The sequence below is a fragment of the Elephas maximus genome, chromosome 12 (genome assembly GCF_024166365.1).
Source record: "Elephas maximus indicus isolate mEleMax1 chromosome 12, mEleMax1 primary haplotype, whole genome shotgun sequence".
NCBI lineage: Eukaryota > Metazoa > Chordata > Mammalia > Proboscidea > Elephantidae > Elephas > Elephas maximus.
Window position 1 is genome coordinate 18,229,178 of NC_064830.1, and position 18,062 is coordinate 18,247,239.

Sequence of the window (18,062 nt, forward strand, 5' to 3'; positions counted from 1 at the left end):
TCTACGTTTTCCCCGTTTTGATCAGATTCTTCTATGGAATCTTTGGTCAAAACGTTCAGTAATGTTAGCCAAGCACCATCTAGTTCTTCTGGTCTCATGGCCAAGGAGACAGTTGTTCATAAGGGCAATTAGCCACACATTCCATTTCCTCCTCCTATTCCTGACTCTCTTCCTCTGTTGCTCTAGGCAAATAGAGGCCAATTGTTGTACAGTGAAACCCATACGAGCCAAACTCGATGGGACTGTCTCTTTTCCCAGGTCTCGAAAGTTTTCCACCTTTGACAGCGTGCCATCTTACCACTCTTCTACTCCTTCTTTTAGTGTATAATATTTGAGTTTTCCTTCTCTGACAGTTTTCCATCTTACACAGGTTCTGGCTTTCGCAGGTTTTACTATACCTTGAAAGCCCTCTTTTTTTCTTTTTATTGTGTTTTAGGTGAAAGTTTACAGAGCAAATCAGTTTCTTATTCAAAAATTTTATACACAAATTTTTGTGATATTGGTTGCAATCCCCACTGTGTGTCAGATGCCCCCCCCTTTTCCTTTTCTCCCCAGGTTCCCCACGTCCATTCATCTAGTTTTCCTGTCCCTCCTGCCTTCTCATTTTTGCTTTTGAGCAGGTGTTGCCCATTTGGTCTCCTACACTTGATTGAACTAAGGGGCACATTCCTCACATATTATTGTTTGTTTTATAGGCCTGTTTAATCTTTCGCTGAGAGGTGGACATCAGGAGTGGCTTCAGTTCTGAGTTAGCAGGGTTACCAGGGGCCACAGTCTCAGGGGTTCCTCCAGTCTCTGTCAGGCCAGTAAGTCTGGTTTTTTTTTTTTTTTTTAATGAATTTGAACTTTGCTCTACATTTTTCTCCAGCTCTGTCCAGGACCCTCTATTGTGATTCCAGTCAGAGCAGTTGGTTGTGGTAGCCGGGCACTATCTAGTTCTTCTGGGCTCAGGCTGGTAGACGTGGTTCATGTTGTCCGTTAGTCCTTCAGACTAATATTTTCCTTGTATCTTCGGTTGTCTTCATTCTCCTTTGTCCTGAACATTCTGGGACCAATAGATGTATCTTACATGGCTGCTTGCAAGCTTTTAAGACCCCAGATGTTATTTGCCATAGGATGTAGAAAATTTTGTTTATGAACTGTTATGCCAGCTGACCTAGATGTCCCCTGAGACCATGGTCCCCAGCGCTCAGGTCCCGTAATTTGGTCCCTAAAGGTGTTTGGATATGTCTAGGAAGCTTCTATCACTGTGCCCACTTTGTGCCCTATTGTATACATGAATAGACATGCTGTACATACAAATACGTAAAAATATCCACAGCCTAATCTATATGTGTAGGTGGGTATACTCCTATACACCCTCCTTCACCATATATATCTGCCTATTAGTTATTTGTTTCTACTGTTGTTGAAGGATTGTATATGCTATAGTACTTATTGTGGCTGCCTCTTCTATTTTTCTTGTCTTCCTCTAAGTGTATTCCTTTACCTTGATCAAGTTATGCTGACTTCCCCTATATTGTGTATTGTCTTTCCCTTCCCCAAAGTCAACACTTGTCTACTATCTAGTTAGTGACTTCCTCTCCCCACCCCTCCCCTGTAACCATCAAAGGTTGCTTCTTTCTGTGTGTAAACCTTATTTAAGTTTTTAAGACCCCAGGTACTACACAACGAACTAGGAGGTAGAATGGAAGCATCTAAACACATTATTAAGCCAAATAACTGGGATGTCCCATGAAGCCACAACCATAAACCACCAAACCAAGGAACCAAATCCCATGAGGTGTTTGGTTGTACATGAGCAGCCTCTGCAGCTCAGATCACAAAGTTTTTAACACCACGGGGAAGGAAATGTTTATTGATATATTACTAAGTACAGACGATGGATGGATGTATAGACAGGCACTAATTATATAAAAAGAAAACCACGCCTGGTAAGAGGATAAAGGAAATAGACCAACATATTAACAGAGAGAAATTCTGGCTCTGAGGGGTATTGCGGGAGGAACACAGAGAATTCTTTATTTTTTTTATTTTGTACTCATCTGTATTTTCCAATTTTATTCAACGAGCATATACCCATATTTTGTAATGAGAAGGAAAAAGACACTTAAAAAAGGCTGAAGATGAGAAATGGTAAAACATTATCAGTAGTAAAGTCCCAAAAGAATCGTTGCTACTTTTGACAATTTTACTTTCTTCCCCTGTATCAGATACTCACATTGTTATCCACGCTTTCCTAAGAACACAAGGGCTATCTTTGGAAATGAGAGTCAGTATTCATTTCTTAACACTCCTTATCCTTTTTTTGTTTCTCATCCTTTTACCAGGGAAGTGGCATGTTAATGGCCTCATTTTACCACCCACCCCCACCCCTGGACCCATACAACAAATTTGGTTAGCCAAGTCTGGGCTCCAGAAACTTGAAACAGGAAATATTCTTCTCCACTGAATGTTGCTACCATGTCTCTAATGGTCTATGAGAGGAAATGAAGGCACTTAACATTGACCCACAAAACACAAGGATTAACCAAAAATGTTCTTCTAGCCCCTAAGACCTATGGTTTTAATTCCTTGATGCTGCAAGGAGTGTGGTATATTACTGTGTTAGATGTATAGTTTACAAAAGTCAGCTTAAGATATTACACTTGGCTATAAAGGAGTTTTCAATCTAGTTCTGTATTCAAGACAAATGTGAATGAATCAATTAGTGAACAAAGTATATGTGCATGTGTAACACATACAAACATACATATACAGCCCTATGTTTAATTAAACTAGCATTGCTAGATTATTAGGTATCTACCATGTGCAAGGAAACCCTGGTGGCATAGTGGTTAAGTACTACAGCTGCTAACCAAGATGTCGGCAGTTCGAATCCACCAGGAGCTCCTTGGAAACTCTATGGGGCAGTTCTACCCTGTCCAATAGCGTGGCTATGAGTCGGAATCGACTCGACGGCTGTGGGTTTTTTTTTTTTTTTTTTTTTTGATTTACCATGTGCAATGCATCAGGAACCTGAGAGATGACTAAAAACACCATGTCAGGCTACCCTGAATTATGTGAATTCTCAAAACATTTTCTGAACAAATCATTATGAGATTCAATTTTGAGTGGTCACTAGGGATAGACTGGAACAAGATGGACGATGATTTATTCCCTCATGGAGCTCAGTAGGAAACCCTGGTGGCATAGTGGTTAAGTGCTATGGCTGCTAACCAAAGGGTCGGCAGTTCGAATCCGCCAGGTGCCCCTTGGAAACCCTATAGGGCAGTTCCACTCTGTTCTCTAGGGTCGCTATGAGTCGGAATCGACTCGACGGCACTGGGTTTGCTTTTTTTGTGTTTGGCGCTCAGTAGACGGTATGGTTCCTGACCTTGAGAAAATGTCAGTCTACTATGGGAGCATGGGCCCCTGGTGGTGCAGTGGTTAAGCATTTGGCTACTAACCAAATGGTCAGCAGTTCAAATCCACAAGCTACTTCTTGGAAACCCTATGGGACAGTTCCACTCTGTCCTGTAGGGTCACTGTCAGAATCAATTTGACAGGACACAATATAGCTATATAAGATATATACTTATATGTCTATGAAGAAAACAAAAATCCTCACAACATCATGATAAATGGAGAAAATACTAAAGTTGTCAAGGATTTCATTTTACTTGGATTCACAATCAACGTCCATGGAAGCAGCAGTCAAGAAATCAAGTGATGTATTGTACTGGGCAAATCTGCTGCAAAAGACCTCTTTAAAGTGTTAAAAAGCAAAGACGTCACTTTGAGGACTAATTGGCGCTCACCCAAGCCATGATATTTTCAATCGCCTCATATGCATGTGAAAGCTGGACAAGAAGGCTGAAGAAGAATTGATGCCTCTGAATTATTGTGCTGGTGAAGAATATCGAATATGCGATGGGCTGCCAAAAGAATGAACAAATCTGTCTTGAAAGAAGTACAGCCAAAATGCTCCTTAGAAGCGAGGATGGTGAGACCTCATCTCACATACTTTTAACATGTGGAGGACCAGTACCTGGAGAAGAACATCATGCTTGGTAAAGTAGAGGGTCAGCAAAAAAGACAAGAATGGATTGACACAGTTGCTGCAACAATGGGCTCAAACATAGCAATGATTTTAAGGATGGTGCAGGACTAGGCAGTGTTTCATTCTGCTGTACACAGACAGGGTTGCTGTGAGTTGGAACCAACTTGACAGCACCTAACAATGCTACCACCTTGAACAAACAGATAAAACTATAAAGGATAGATGTAAATCTTTTACGGCCTTCCCTTACACAGGCAATCACACTACAGTGTGATTAGTGCTATTTCCATCTCTGTATGCCATATCATAAGGAGCCCTGCTGGTGCAGTAGTTAAAGCACTCGACTACTAACCAAAAAGTTGGTGGTTCAACCCATCAGCCACTCCGTGGGAGAAATATGTAGCAGTCTGCTTCTGTAAAGATTTATAGCCTTGGAAATCCTATGGGGCAGTTCTACTCTGTCCTGCAGGATTGTTATGGGTCAGAATTGACTTGATGGCAGTGGGTTGTGTTTCTGTTTGTTCTTTTTTATCCCATACCACCTACTGAGCTCCATGAGGGAATAAACCATTGCCCATCTTGTTCCAATCTACTCCCAGTAACCACTCAGAAAATTGAATCTCATAATGATATGTTCTGCAAAAGTGGCATGGTGTAAAGAATACTGAATTTTAAATAAAGCAGTTTTGAGTTTGTGAATTTGAATCCACTGTTTTCTAGCTGTTTAATCTTGGGTGAACTACTTAACCTCACAGAGCCTCAATATCCATATCTATGAACCTCCCAGGGTTGTTATGAGGATTCAGTAACATAATTTGCATGACCTGGTATTTAATGGATATGGAATGTTAGTTATTGTTAATACATTTATCAATATTCTTTTTTTCCCTCCCCCAGGTTCAGCTTTATGACTTACCAGAAGTCGAATCTCTGGAACATTAAAATTAACTGTTCCGAAGTTTAATTAAAAACATAATTTACAAATATTTAATACCCTCTGAAAAGCATCTCCAAGTTAAGAATGAAAAAAAAAAGTACAATATATATACTCAAGGAAACCCTGGTGGTACAGTGGTTAAGAGCTATGGCTGCTAACCAAAAGGTAGGCAGTTCAAATCCACCAGGCGCTCCTTGGAAACTTCATGGGGCAGTTCTACTCTGTCCTATAGGGACACTATAAATCAGAACTGACTGGAAAGGAACAGGTTTTATATATACTCAAATATCAACTGGCTTCAAATCTCATCAGGTCCACATTCAGCAACATCAGTCTTGTTACATTCTTCAAAATCTTCTGTTAAATCTACAAGGTTGTTTTCTATGATGGAGGAAGGAATGGAAATCCCCATTACTTTTTGAATTCCATACATGCTGTCAATATCACCAGGAGTAACTTGCTGTGCAAGTTCTTTAAGATTATCGGTCACCTGTTCAGCAAGAACCATTTTGCTGTACAAGGGACCCAAGAGACAGACCATGCTGGGAGGGTGTCTGGTGCTCAGACATTCGTTCTGGGTTTCCTGGAGCGCCGTGAGCAATTTGGTGGTCTCATTCAAGTTTCCTCTGGAACACTGCAGCTTCTTCAGAGTCAAAGACTTCAACTGGCATGCCAACGTTTGTGACCACTTTCAGTGCTATGAACCTGTCCTGGTGACTGCAGTCCATACGCCCTGCCGGCTCTATTTCTGTAACCTCCATGTCTTGTGTTGAATGTCCTAGTCTGGCCTTCAACTTCAGGTGATGACGTCTCCAACTCTTGTAGGGTTCTAGAATGCTCTCCTTTTGTTAAAGCATCCAATGAACTATAGGCCATAACATATGGATAATCTTAGCATGTGGTCAAAAGCTCATGGACACCAATATTGACCCGAAGATCAATCTTCCCTACAGGTTGAGCAGATTAAATCAGAATCGTCCTTGCTGATATTTGGAAATGTGGAGTCATGATATAGTGTTTAAGAACTGTAGGGTCAATAATTCAAGTATAACAAGGAGTTACTTTGTTCCTTTTATCCTCTTTGAACCCCTGCAAAGTATTCACTCCAGACTGAAGTCTTCCAGTGGTCATTTCCAGTCTTACCGGCAGCAGCCTGGTCCTCCAACAGGATCCACAGGATGCCCAAGTCCTAATGCTGTTGTCCCATCTGGCTTTCTTCTTCTAAATTCACGCTGACTATTAATAAGCCGTCTGGTCAACTTTCCTCCAGATCCCTGAATGATGTGGTCAATCTGCTCCTACTATCCTTCTAAATCATCGCTTTTAAATCTGTCTTCAATGGTATCTTTGTTTTTCTTTTTGTTTTCTTTGTTGGAGCTTTTGAAGACCTGGATTTCAGCATCTCCAGAGTCTTCCTTCTCCCTTGGCCAGCAGCCTCCCCACTCTGCAAGGCATCTGTTTGATCTTTCTGCTTTTGAGTTTTCTGCAAGTCTGCCATGAATTCTATGCTCTATTTCAGGCTCTGAATTCTTTCCTGGCTAAGAATTCTCATCCCTGAGTGTAAAAGCTTCCTTGCAGCTTTGTAATAAATGGTCTCCGGCTTGTTGTAAATCATGGCATTAGTACACATTAGTTTGAAATTATCTTTCTTGTTTGGCTAAAGAGCTTGTGAGAGGCTTCTCAGGAAGCTAGCCTAGTCTTACAGAGCCCTGATGCTGGAGGTGTTTTTCTTCCTCATTCTCCACACGGTCTCCTTTTATCCACCTTTATCCATTTTCTTCCCCTGGAACCTGTTTCTCTCCTTTCTCTTTTTCCGCTTTCTGTCCTTGTGTTTGTCATGATTGTCTTTGTCTCTGATGAGGCTTAAGTCATACCCTAAGCTGCCCATGGGGGTTCAATGACTTTGTTCCTTCCCACTTTGAAGGCCAGCTTCGAGGGCTTCTCTACGTATCTCGTAGAGGTTTTTTTCCTATTTGTGCTCCTTTACTGTGTTGGACCAGGCCCGGAGTCCAGCCTCTGTGCCAGGCCCAGCCATGTAGCACTGCTTCTGGTCTAGGACAGGTGAGCAGCAGGCAGAAGTGGCCAGGTGGCAAGGCTCCTCAGAACAAAAATGATCCTTCTGCATCTATTACGTCAGGCTTCTGGGCTCACCTCTACTTGACACATTTTATTATTTTACAAGAAAGAATAATAAAACATTTTTTCCAAAGTACGAACATGCTTCAAAGATACCTGTAGACGCAATAGTTCCTATAGGGCCAGGTATGATGATAGAATCTGTATGAAGTCACACTGAAAAATTTTAACATTCTACAGACACAAAGCAGAGTGAGATCACTGACCAAAACAGGAGATCATTAACAAAAACACTCTATGATAATTTTTTTGGTGAGAAAACAAATCACTTACTTTCCTGGTTCCATTAATAAATAACAAAAATAGAGAAGTGAATATAAAACAATTAGTTCATACTAGTAGTATGTTTAGAAAGCTGGGCTGCTTACAAGTGAAATAAAGCAGAATTCAGCTCATCTCTTCCATTAATAAACATGAATTTGAGCTCCTCAGGGATAAACAAGAGTTGCCTAAAATGACTAGCTTTAAAAGTAGCAATAATGAAAGATCTAAGGCTACCATCTTATAACAATATTACATACTATTTAAAAATTTCTATAATGTGCCTAGAGGAGCCTGGGTGGCACAAGGCTTTTGTAATCAGCTGCTAATCAAAAGGTTGGAGGTTCAAAACAAACCCATCCAGAGGCTCCACGGAAGAAAGGCCTGACGATCTGCTCCTGTAAGGATTGCAGGCAAGAAAACCCCTACAGAGCAGGCCTACTCTGTAGCATATGAGGTCACTATGAGTAGGGGGCGAACTTGACAGCAGCAAATAAAGGCAACAATATAATGTGAATAAATAATAAATTCAATACCAACAAACTGGGGAAAGCAAATGTAAACATGACAAAAGGTTAATATCCCCACACTGAAACACTTACGGATAAAAAGATACGGTATCTAGGATTTCTTCAAAATAAACAGGAATGATAAAAGTGGATGGGGCATAAATGAAAAGACTGGCTACAAGTTAATTTTTCAAACTGAATGAAGGTACATGGCATTTCATGATACCATTCTATTGTGTATGTTCAAAATTTTTATGATTAAAAGATTTTAAAGGGTTAATATCTTTAGTATAATCAATATAAAATCACCAAAATCTCAATTTAATTAAAAAAGAGCAAAGACCAAAAATCGACAATTCTTGGAAGAAACAAAATAGCTTAATAAATCTCCAATAGTTATACAATTTTCACCTATTATATTAATAAGATTTTCAATAAATTTAATGTTACGTTACGGTGAGAGAAACTTGATAGAGAAACAGTAACTGATTCAATTTTCTCGGAAAGCTCTGATCATGTCCAAGATCCTGAAAAAAAGTTCAAATCCTTTAACCAACAAATTTCACTTCTGAGAATTTACCCTGAGAAAATGATGAGAAAGACAGTCAAGGATTTCATCATGGTATTTTACAATAGGAAAAACATCATAAACAAACCTAAATATCCAATAAAAGGAAAATAAATAACATGAATAGTAAAGAACAATGTTAATAATAGCAGCTAACATACACTGAACCCTCTTTATGTGCCAGTAATTGTTCTAAGTGCTTTAAATGTACTACTGATTCCTTTAACCCTCAAACAACTCACTGTGGTAGGTACCACTATTCCCCAGGGTCAAGATTGCCAGGATTTGAATTTCAGCTCTACGCTTACTGACTGTGTGACTCAGAATAAATCACCTCTCTGTGCGTCACTTTCCCCATCTGGAAAATGGGGGTGATAATGTTAATTGCAGTAATAATAATAATAGTAGTAGTAGTAACAGAGTTGTTGTGAGGATTAAGCATATGAAAAATGTTTAGAACAGTACCTGACATATAGAAAACACAGAATAAATGTTAGCTCTTATTACACTATCTTTACTATCATTTCCTATACATAACAAAGGAAAAACAACTGTGGCCCATATATTCTTGGGTTTTCCCAGAAACTCAATTGCCACATCCCTTTCATTATTTATAAATGCACAACAGTATTTAGAGATATAAAGGACTCTTTGGAGTAAGAGGGTCTAGGAATTCTTATTCAAATGACTTCTAGTTCTTATTCAGAAGAGTTCCTCAAGGTCCTTTCAAATTTAAGCTAAAATGAAATCCTTTAAATTAAGGATAAGCACCTCCAGATCCTCTATTTTTACCTACATATTATTGTTGTTGTGTGCTTTTGAGTTGATTCCAACTCATATAAAAAAAAAAAAATTTTTTTTTCCAACTCATAGCAACCCTATAAACAAACAAAAACACACGCACGCACACACACAAGCACAAAAAAAAACCCATTGCCATTGAGTCGACTCGAACTCATAGCGACCTTATAGGACACAGTAAAATTGCCCCACAGGGTTTCCAAGGAGCAGCTGGTGGATTTGAAATGCTGACCTCTTGGGTAGCAGCCATAGTTCTTAACCACTGTGCCACCAGGGCTCTAGTATCTTCTAGTTTCTAATACAGCTAATCTGAATTTTCAACATAGATGACTACCATCTCTATTTTCAAAAAGCATTCTCAGAATTCTTAATTCAAAACTGAATTATCCCTTCTCCCAACACCCTCACTGCTATGTATTTATTAAAAAAAAAAAAAGAGGTAAGTAATTGCCTTTTTTTTTTTTTTTAAAAGCTTGCCAACATTATTTGTCCAATCATTCTTCATTAGGTTATCATGGTTAGTCAATCAGAGTGGTGCTGACTGATATTAGCAGGTTTTACAATGTATCTGAGGCTTTCCACATCTGTAAAATCACACCTCATTTACTCTTCGCTGAGTGGTACTCATTAACATGTGCGGTTACATATGTTACAAGCATGGTGGCCTTCTCCAGGGACTGGTTCCTCCTGATAACATGTCCAAATCATGTGAGACTAAGTCTCCCAGTCCTCTCTTCCAAGGAGCACTCTGGCTGTCCTTCCAAGACAGACTTGTTCATTCTTCTGGAAATCGATGGTATATTGAATACTCTTCACCAACCGTAATTCAAAGGCATCAATTCTTCTCTGGTCTTCCTTACTTATTGTCCAGCTTTCACATGCAAATGAGGCGATTGAAAATATCACGGCTCAGGTCAGGTGCACCTTAGTCCTCAAGGTGATATCTTTGCTTTTGAATACTATTTTTTTTTTTTTAAAGACGTGTTTTGCAGCAGATTTGCTCAATGCACTTGAATTCCTGACTGCTGCTTCCATGGGCATTGATTGTAGGTCCAAGTACACATTTCAGTACACATTTCATTATTTCTGCATTTTGCTTCAGGTACACAGTATCATATGGTGGTAAATGGTTTCATTCCTATTGCGAAATTCACTTTGAAATCTTAAAATGCTCTTTCATTAAAGATGACTGTTGTTCTCAGTTGCCATCAGTTGATTCTGACTCAAGGTGACCCCCTGCATGCAGAGTAGAGCTGCTCTACAGGGTTTTCAACGCTATGACATTTTGGAAGCAGACCACCATGCCTGTCATCCAAGGTGCCTCTGAGTATGTTGGAATCACCCAGCTAAGCACTGATGGTATCCAACAGGCAAAAAACTGGTACAATACATACTGTATTACTTTATTTTGACTGTGCATTTTTACAGTTTAAGTTTAAAGATATAATTACAATGATAAATACTTTTTTTTTTTTTTTTTGTAGATGCTTTAGAAATCCTTAGAATAGAGTTTGAAAATTAAGCTGAATTCCCCCAGAATGCTAGTTAACAATAATGCACTGTTCCTCCTCGGCGCTCAAATCTTATCTAGTACAATTTTTCGGGGGGTTCCTTTCCGTAGTAATTCATGAATTACTCTATTTATACAGAGGTTCTGCTAATATTTATAAGGTTTTCACTGGCTAACGCTTTTCAGAAGTAGACTGCCAGCTGAAAGCAGAGAATACTAGAAAGATGTTTACCTGTGTTTTATTGACTATGCAAAGGCATTTGACTGTGTGGAGCATAACAAATTATAGATAACATTGTGAAGAATGGGAATTCCAGAACACTTAATTGTGCTCATGAGGAACCTTTACATAGATCAAGAGGCAGTTGTTCGGACAAAACAAGGGGATACTGATTGGTTTAAAGTCAGGAAAGGTATGCATCAGGGTTGTATTCTTTCACCATACCTATTCAATCTGTATGCTGAGCAAATAATCCGAGAAGCTGGACTATATGAAGAAGAACGGGGCATCAGGATTGGAGGAAGACTCATTAACAACCTGCGTTATACAGATGACACAACCTTGCTTGCTGAAAAAGAAAAGGACTTGAAGCACTTACTAATGAAGATCAAAGACCACAGCCTTCAGCATGATTGCACCTCAACATAAAGAAAACAAAAATCCTCATGACTGGACCAATGAGCAACATCATGATAAACAGAGAAAAGATCAAAGTTGCTAAGGATTTCATTTTACTTGGATACACCATCAACAACCATGGAAGCTGCAGTCAAGAAATCAAAAGACGCATTGCATTGGGTAAATCTGCTGCAAAGGACCTCTTTAAAGTGTTGAAGAATAAAGATGTCACCTTGAAGACGAAGGTGCACCTGAACCAAGTCATGGTAGTTTCAATCATATCACATGCATGTGAAAGTTGGACAGTGAATAAGGAAGACCGAAGAAGAATTGAGGCCTTTGAATTGTGGTGTTGGTGAGGAATATTGAATATACCATGGACTGCCAAAAGAACGAACAAATCTGTCTTAGAAGTACAACCAGAATGCTCCTTAGAAGCAAGGATGGCGAGACTGCAACTTACATACTTTGTATATGTTGTCAGGAGGGATCAGTCCCTGGAGAAGAACATCATGCTTGGCAAAGTACAGGGTCAGTGGAAAAGAGGAAGACCCTCAACGAGGTGGACTGACACAGTGGCTGCAACAATGAGCTCAAGCATAACAACGATTGTAAGGATGGCTCAGGACCGGGCAGCTTTCCGTTCTGTTGTGCATAGGGTCGCTATGGGTCGGAGGCAACTCGACGGCACCTTAAAACAACACTGCTGATATTCAGGCATATTGACTGTTTAATTAAGAGGCTGTGTTTGATGAAGGCCATTGGTATGTGAAAACAGCTTTGCATTACAATGTTTGAATTTAACAATTTCTGAAATGTGTACCAAAGACCAAGCTTAGCCAACACCATAGAAATAAGTAAAACTTGTTGCTTAATATATGCCAGGCACATAGTATCTCATTTAATCTTCACAAATGCTGAGAACTCTAATCAAGCATGAGGCCTAACCTTAGAAATAAATAAAATGAGCCTTTTCTATTTATCATAGTTGCTCTCTTAGGGCTACCTGATAAATAATAGCAACTAAGTTTACTGTGTGATGAAGAGGAACATGAGAACTGTTTTGTTCAATCATCTGCCCCATCTATTCTCCTAGTTCTCTGAAGCTTCTTGGAGCCCTGGTGGTGCAGCGGTTAAGAGCTCGGCTGCTAACCAGAAGGTTGGCAGTGCAAATCCACCAGCTGCTCCTTGGATATCCTATGGGGCAGTTCTACTCTGTCCTATAGGGTTGCTATGAGTTGGAATTGACAGCAATGGGCTTGGTTTTTGTTTTAGTGACTCTAAATGTGCCTTTTCTTTTCTATTCCCAATACTGTCACCCTAGTTAAGGTCCTTTCACTTCTCATCTAAGCAACTGTATTGTTTTAGAAACTCACCTCCATTACTTTGTTGATATGTTCAGTGTCCAGAAAGGAAACTATTTTATCTGTCTAAATGTCTTCTGTAACTCCCTGTGGCCTACAAAGTTATGAAGATAGATTGCCAGGTCCTGGCATTTAAGGTTACTATAACATAAACCCAATCTATTTTTTCAAAACTTTCATCCTTGAACTTGCTGACACATAAATGCTAGTCAAACTGGAATTCTCACTCTTAACAGGTGCTTTTATTATTTTATGGTTTTGCTTATGCATTTCCTTATCACCAAAATTTTATTTCCTTTCCTTTTCTCTCTTGTCCATTTGAGAAAGGGTTATCCATTCTTAAAGGCTACTTTCACATATTCTTTTCCCTGAAACATTTAAACTACCCATCCAGGGACTATTTTCTGCATTTGAATTCTTTGTAACCATTTATTGTAGTGAGGTTGGAAATAACCTCAGTAGAGCAATAGGTAAACAGGCTGCTATACACAGTGTGATGGAAACCATTAGATGGGAAAATGTGTATACTGAATGGAATAGCAGCTAATGTAAAGAATACCAAATATGTGTAATGCTGATGATAACTGGAGCATATTATTAGATAGGCATATTGACAAACTGAAGGTGTAAATTTGGAACCTTATAAATACTTTAATTCTTAATTATTGTTTACTATAAGTTTAGTAGATAGTAACTTGGAGATAAAATTATTAAATAATGTATTTAAAACAAGTTGTACTTCTGACAAACTGCTGACCTTCTGGTTAGCAGACAAACTCTTAACCACTGTGCCACGAGGGCTCCTTAGAACAACTAAAGAGGTCAAATTTAATAAATTTGACAACTGACTGGATATAGAAATCAAAAGGAGTCAAATTAGAATTCACAGTCTAGGTAACCAGGAAAAGTGTTGACCAATTGACTGAACTAAGGAAAAAGGAAGGAGAAGTACAGACCAAGCAACAATTCTTTTTTGGAGAAACTGGCTTAAGGTGCTGTCAGGACACTCGGGTGGAAATGTTTAAAAAAACAAAGCAAAAAAAACCCAAAACCCGTTGCTGTACACTCATAGCAACCCTATAGGACAGAGGAGAACTGCCCCATAGGGTTTCCAAGGAGCGCCTGGTGGATTCAAACTGCCGACCTTTTGGTTAGCAGCCATAGTATCTAACCACTAAGACACCAGCGTTTCTGGAAATGTTTAAAAGACAGTTGGAAATTGGAGGTTGAGCCAGGCTTGAAAGGAGAAATTTGTGGGTCATCTGAAAGGAGAAATTTGTGGGTCATTTAGTCACTAAAGTCAATGGCTTGCATAAATGGCTTACTGTACCAATAAAAATACTGTGGAAACAGAGTATATTTTATACCAAAAGGAATCTAGTCAGGATGGCCATATAATTTATTGTCCAAATGGGGACGTTCCTGGGTGTGAAAGGGGGCAGTACCAACAACAGACATAACACACCTCATTTCTGGGACACTTTATTTTGGACAACTGCATACTGAAAAACAAATATAAATTATAAAACAGAAAATTTTATCTTTAATAATGTTCTAAGAATAGATGAAATTAAAGAGCTATAAGTATTCTGTGTCAATATTAAGCATGAATTAAGAAGCAAAAAACTGAATTCACATATATCTAAACTTACTCAAAGTAAGTACAACCTATTAAATATGTTCACAGAAAACAGGGAGCCATTCTCATGAACATTACAGAGTTTAAGAATTCAAAATACAACACTGGGCTGACGAGAGGAGTCAGAACTCTGCCACGGGCTCTGCCATACTCTGAAAAGAACTGTAAAGCTAAGTTTATGTGTTTGTAAAACAAAACACTACTGATTTTTTGTTTTTTAATTAGCAAAACCCAAATAATTTGTGACTGTTAAGATAAGGCCTTATTTCTACTTTTGCTTTCCTTGCTTTTAGTTCTCCTTCCATTTCTCCTACCTGCATTGTCCCCTACTCTGTCCTTACGGCGACTCAGCATGGAAAAGTTCTGCTCCCAGGCTCCTGCCTTTAGCTGATCCTATCAGTGCCCTGCTTCTTCCTCCATAGAGTTCCTCTGCAAACAGCTGACTGTGCAGAGGGTATTTATTCCCTAAGTAGCAACTCCCCCAGGAGTCATTCAGAAGCCAACCATAATTATAGAACTATAGCAGTGCACTGTATCCAGTGACTTTATCAACCATCTTTACCAAAACGTGAACTTAAAAAAAGGCTTAAGTACATTTATGATTTATGTATTTCCCCGTATGTTTTACAAAAAAAAAAAAAAACTATAAACAAATGTTGAACTCATTGATATGCATGCTAAAATGTTAAAAAAAAAAAAAAAAACCCCACTTCCATGGAGTTGATTCCAACTCATTGCAACCCTGCAGGACAAAGGAGAGCTGTCCCTTTGGGTTTCCAAGGCTGTAATCTTTACTGAAGCAGACTGCCACATATTTCTCTCATGGAGCGGTTGGTGGGTTTGAACCATTGACCTTTAGGTTAGCAGGCAAGTGCTTAACCACTGCACAACCAGGGCTCCTATGCTAAAATGTGAGGGGTGAAATATACTCGTGTCTTCAACTAAATTTGAAATGTATTAAAAATAGATTGGATGGATACGTGGCAGGTAAATACATAAAAAGGCAAATATAACAATAATGATAACTACTACAGAATTTTGGTGGTTCTTCGTGGGTATTCAATGGACAATGCTTTTAAATTTTCTCTAAGTTTGAATTTTTTCAGAATAAAATGTTGGGGAAAAACTTTAATGTTAAAGTTCTATATTTTGAAAGCTAGAACAGAACAAGATATAAACAATGAAAAGAATGAAAAATAATGGGGCTGGCAGATATTAAACCAATGTGACAAATACACATAAAAACATGCTCATTTTTTGGTTGCATTATTTTTTGTTCTTATGGGTTGTTCTTTTAAACCAAACTGGAAAACTAAGAAAAAAAAATTACATCTAAATGGTGGTACAATGGTTAAGTGCTTGGCTGCTAACCAAAAAGTTGGTGGTCCACACCTACCAGGAACTCCACAGAAGAAAAGACCTGGCGATCTGCTCCCATAAAGATTACAGCCTAGGAAGCCCTATGGGGCAGCTTTACGTCTTCTATATGGTCGCTTCAAGTTGAAATTGACTCAGTGGCACACATCAACAACAACAAAAGTAAAATGGCAGCACAGTATATTGAAAATAGCTTGAGACTAGGAGTCATTCAAAGTCACCCAATAGCCTTGAGCAGAACACATTTAAACTTTCTGTACTTCAATTTCCCTCCTTAGGGGATAATTCTCATAGAATTGGTTATGAATACCAAATGAAATAATTTATAAATTTTAAAAACCGACCATATTACCAAAATTGAGTCCAAAAATTCATTAAAGTAAAAAATAAAATGCTGTTCACATTTTTTTTTTTATGTCAAAAATTCAAAACGACCATTGACATTTACATCCTGGCAAAAAGGGTACATATTTAGTAAGCCTTTCTTTCTTTTCAATTTTTACTTTATCAAGGTAAACACGGTCAACATTCTAAAGTCAACATAAAAGTCAAATATGGTAGTATTATAAGGCATCTAATGAAATAATGAAAATCAGCAGACTCTCCCAAACGTCCAAACACCCAGTTCTGCTCTTCAAAGACAAGCACTTTCAATTCTTTTACCTGTATTTTTCTGTATTTACCTCCATATTTCTAAATACTATGCTCAAGCAGGTATGACTTGATTATAAATTTTAGATATTTCCTTTCTCTTATTGAGAATGAGGCTCTAACTCTCTTACACCACACCTCAAATCCCCTCCCATCATCTTTTAATATAATTGTACTATTGCTATGGATTGAATTGTGCCCCCCAAAATGCATGTCAACTTGGCTAGGCCATGATTCCCAGTATTGTGTGGTTGTTCTCCATTGTGCGGTGTGATAAAATTATCCTACATGTTATCAATCCTAATCTCTCTGATATTAATGAGGCAGGATTAGAGGCAGTTATGTTAATGAGGCAGGACACAATCTACAGGATTAGGTTGTATCTTGAGTCAATCTCTTTTGAGATATAAAAGAAAGAAACAGAGAGGAGAGGGACCTCATTATCACCAAGAAAGAAGAGCCAGGAGCGGAGCACGTCCTTTGGATGTGGGGGGTCCCTGTGTTGAGAACTTCCTAGACCCAGGGAAAGATTGATGCTAAGACACATGGAGATTTCCAAGGAATGCTGGGCCCACAGATGCGGAAAGGAGAAAAGGACCTTCCCCCAGAGCCAACAGAGAAAGCCTCGCCCTAGAGCTGGCACCCTGACTTTGGACTTCTAGCCTCCTAACTGTGAGAGAATAAATTTCTACTTGTTAAAGCCATCCACTCGTGGTATTTCTGTTACAGCAGCATTAGGTGACTAAGACAACTCTCCCATCTGTTTGGAGTCCCTGGGTGGAGCACACAGGTAGTGTGCTCTGCTGCTAACCAAAAGGGTGGAGGTTGGAGTCCACCCAAAGGAGCCTCAGAAGAAAAGTCTGATCATCTACTTCTGAAAAATCAGCCATCACAAACCCTATGGAGCACAGTTCTACTCTGACACTCACGGGGCTGCATGAGTTGGAATCCATTCAAGAGCAACTGGACCATATATATCGTATCTGTTTAAATTAGTATTTAGTATTAGCATTATTATGACTACAGAAATGTAGTAATGTGCTATAATTATATCCACAACTTTCGTTTTTCTTGGATATCATTGTATCATTTATTCGTATGCCTAATTTTCTATTTAAACCTACCAACAGAACTGTAGAACTTTCCTCAGTATTATTTTGGCATGACCAAATAGTATCAATCAGTTCGTTGCTTCCCCTTTTTCCCTACCGTCATCCCTCCGTCTATTCTGATCTGGAATATTTGCTGCCTAAACCTGCTGTCCACCTCTCCTCCTTGTACTGCCTGTTTTGAAATTTTATTTTTTTATAAAAACTTTCCATTTCATCCAAGTTTTCAAATTCACAGGTCTGAAATTGTTTGCTGTATTCTCTAGTGAATTTCTAAATCTCTGTAGCCTCTCTCCCTCTTTTCACTCCTATATTATTTTTGCTTTTGTTCCTTTTTTACTTTATCTACCTTGCTAGATATTGTATTTTACTTTCTAAGAACCAACTTTTGGTTCACTGAGTTTCTAAAGTAAGTCTAGCATAATGGTTAAGAACATCGGTTCTGGAATCTGACTATTCCTGCACTAACTAGCTGTGGAGCTTGGGTACGTCACTTAAACTCTCTGTGCCTCAGTTCCTTCATTTGTAAAAAGGGGGAT

At 38.8% G+C, this 18,062-nt stretch overlaps 1 protein-coding gene and 1 pseudogene across 2 annotated transcripts in view; both read right to left on the reverse strand.

Moving 5' to 3' along the window:
* Positions 1–18,062, reverse strand: part of MBOAT2 (membrane bound O-acyltransferase domain containing 2) — a 216,344-nt gene that overhangs the window by 32,445 nt on the left and 165,837 nt on the right. The window lies entirely within an intron of this gene.
* Positions 557–17,629, reverse strand: LOC126086487 (bromodomain-containing protein 7-like; annotated as a pseudogene).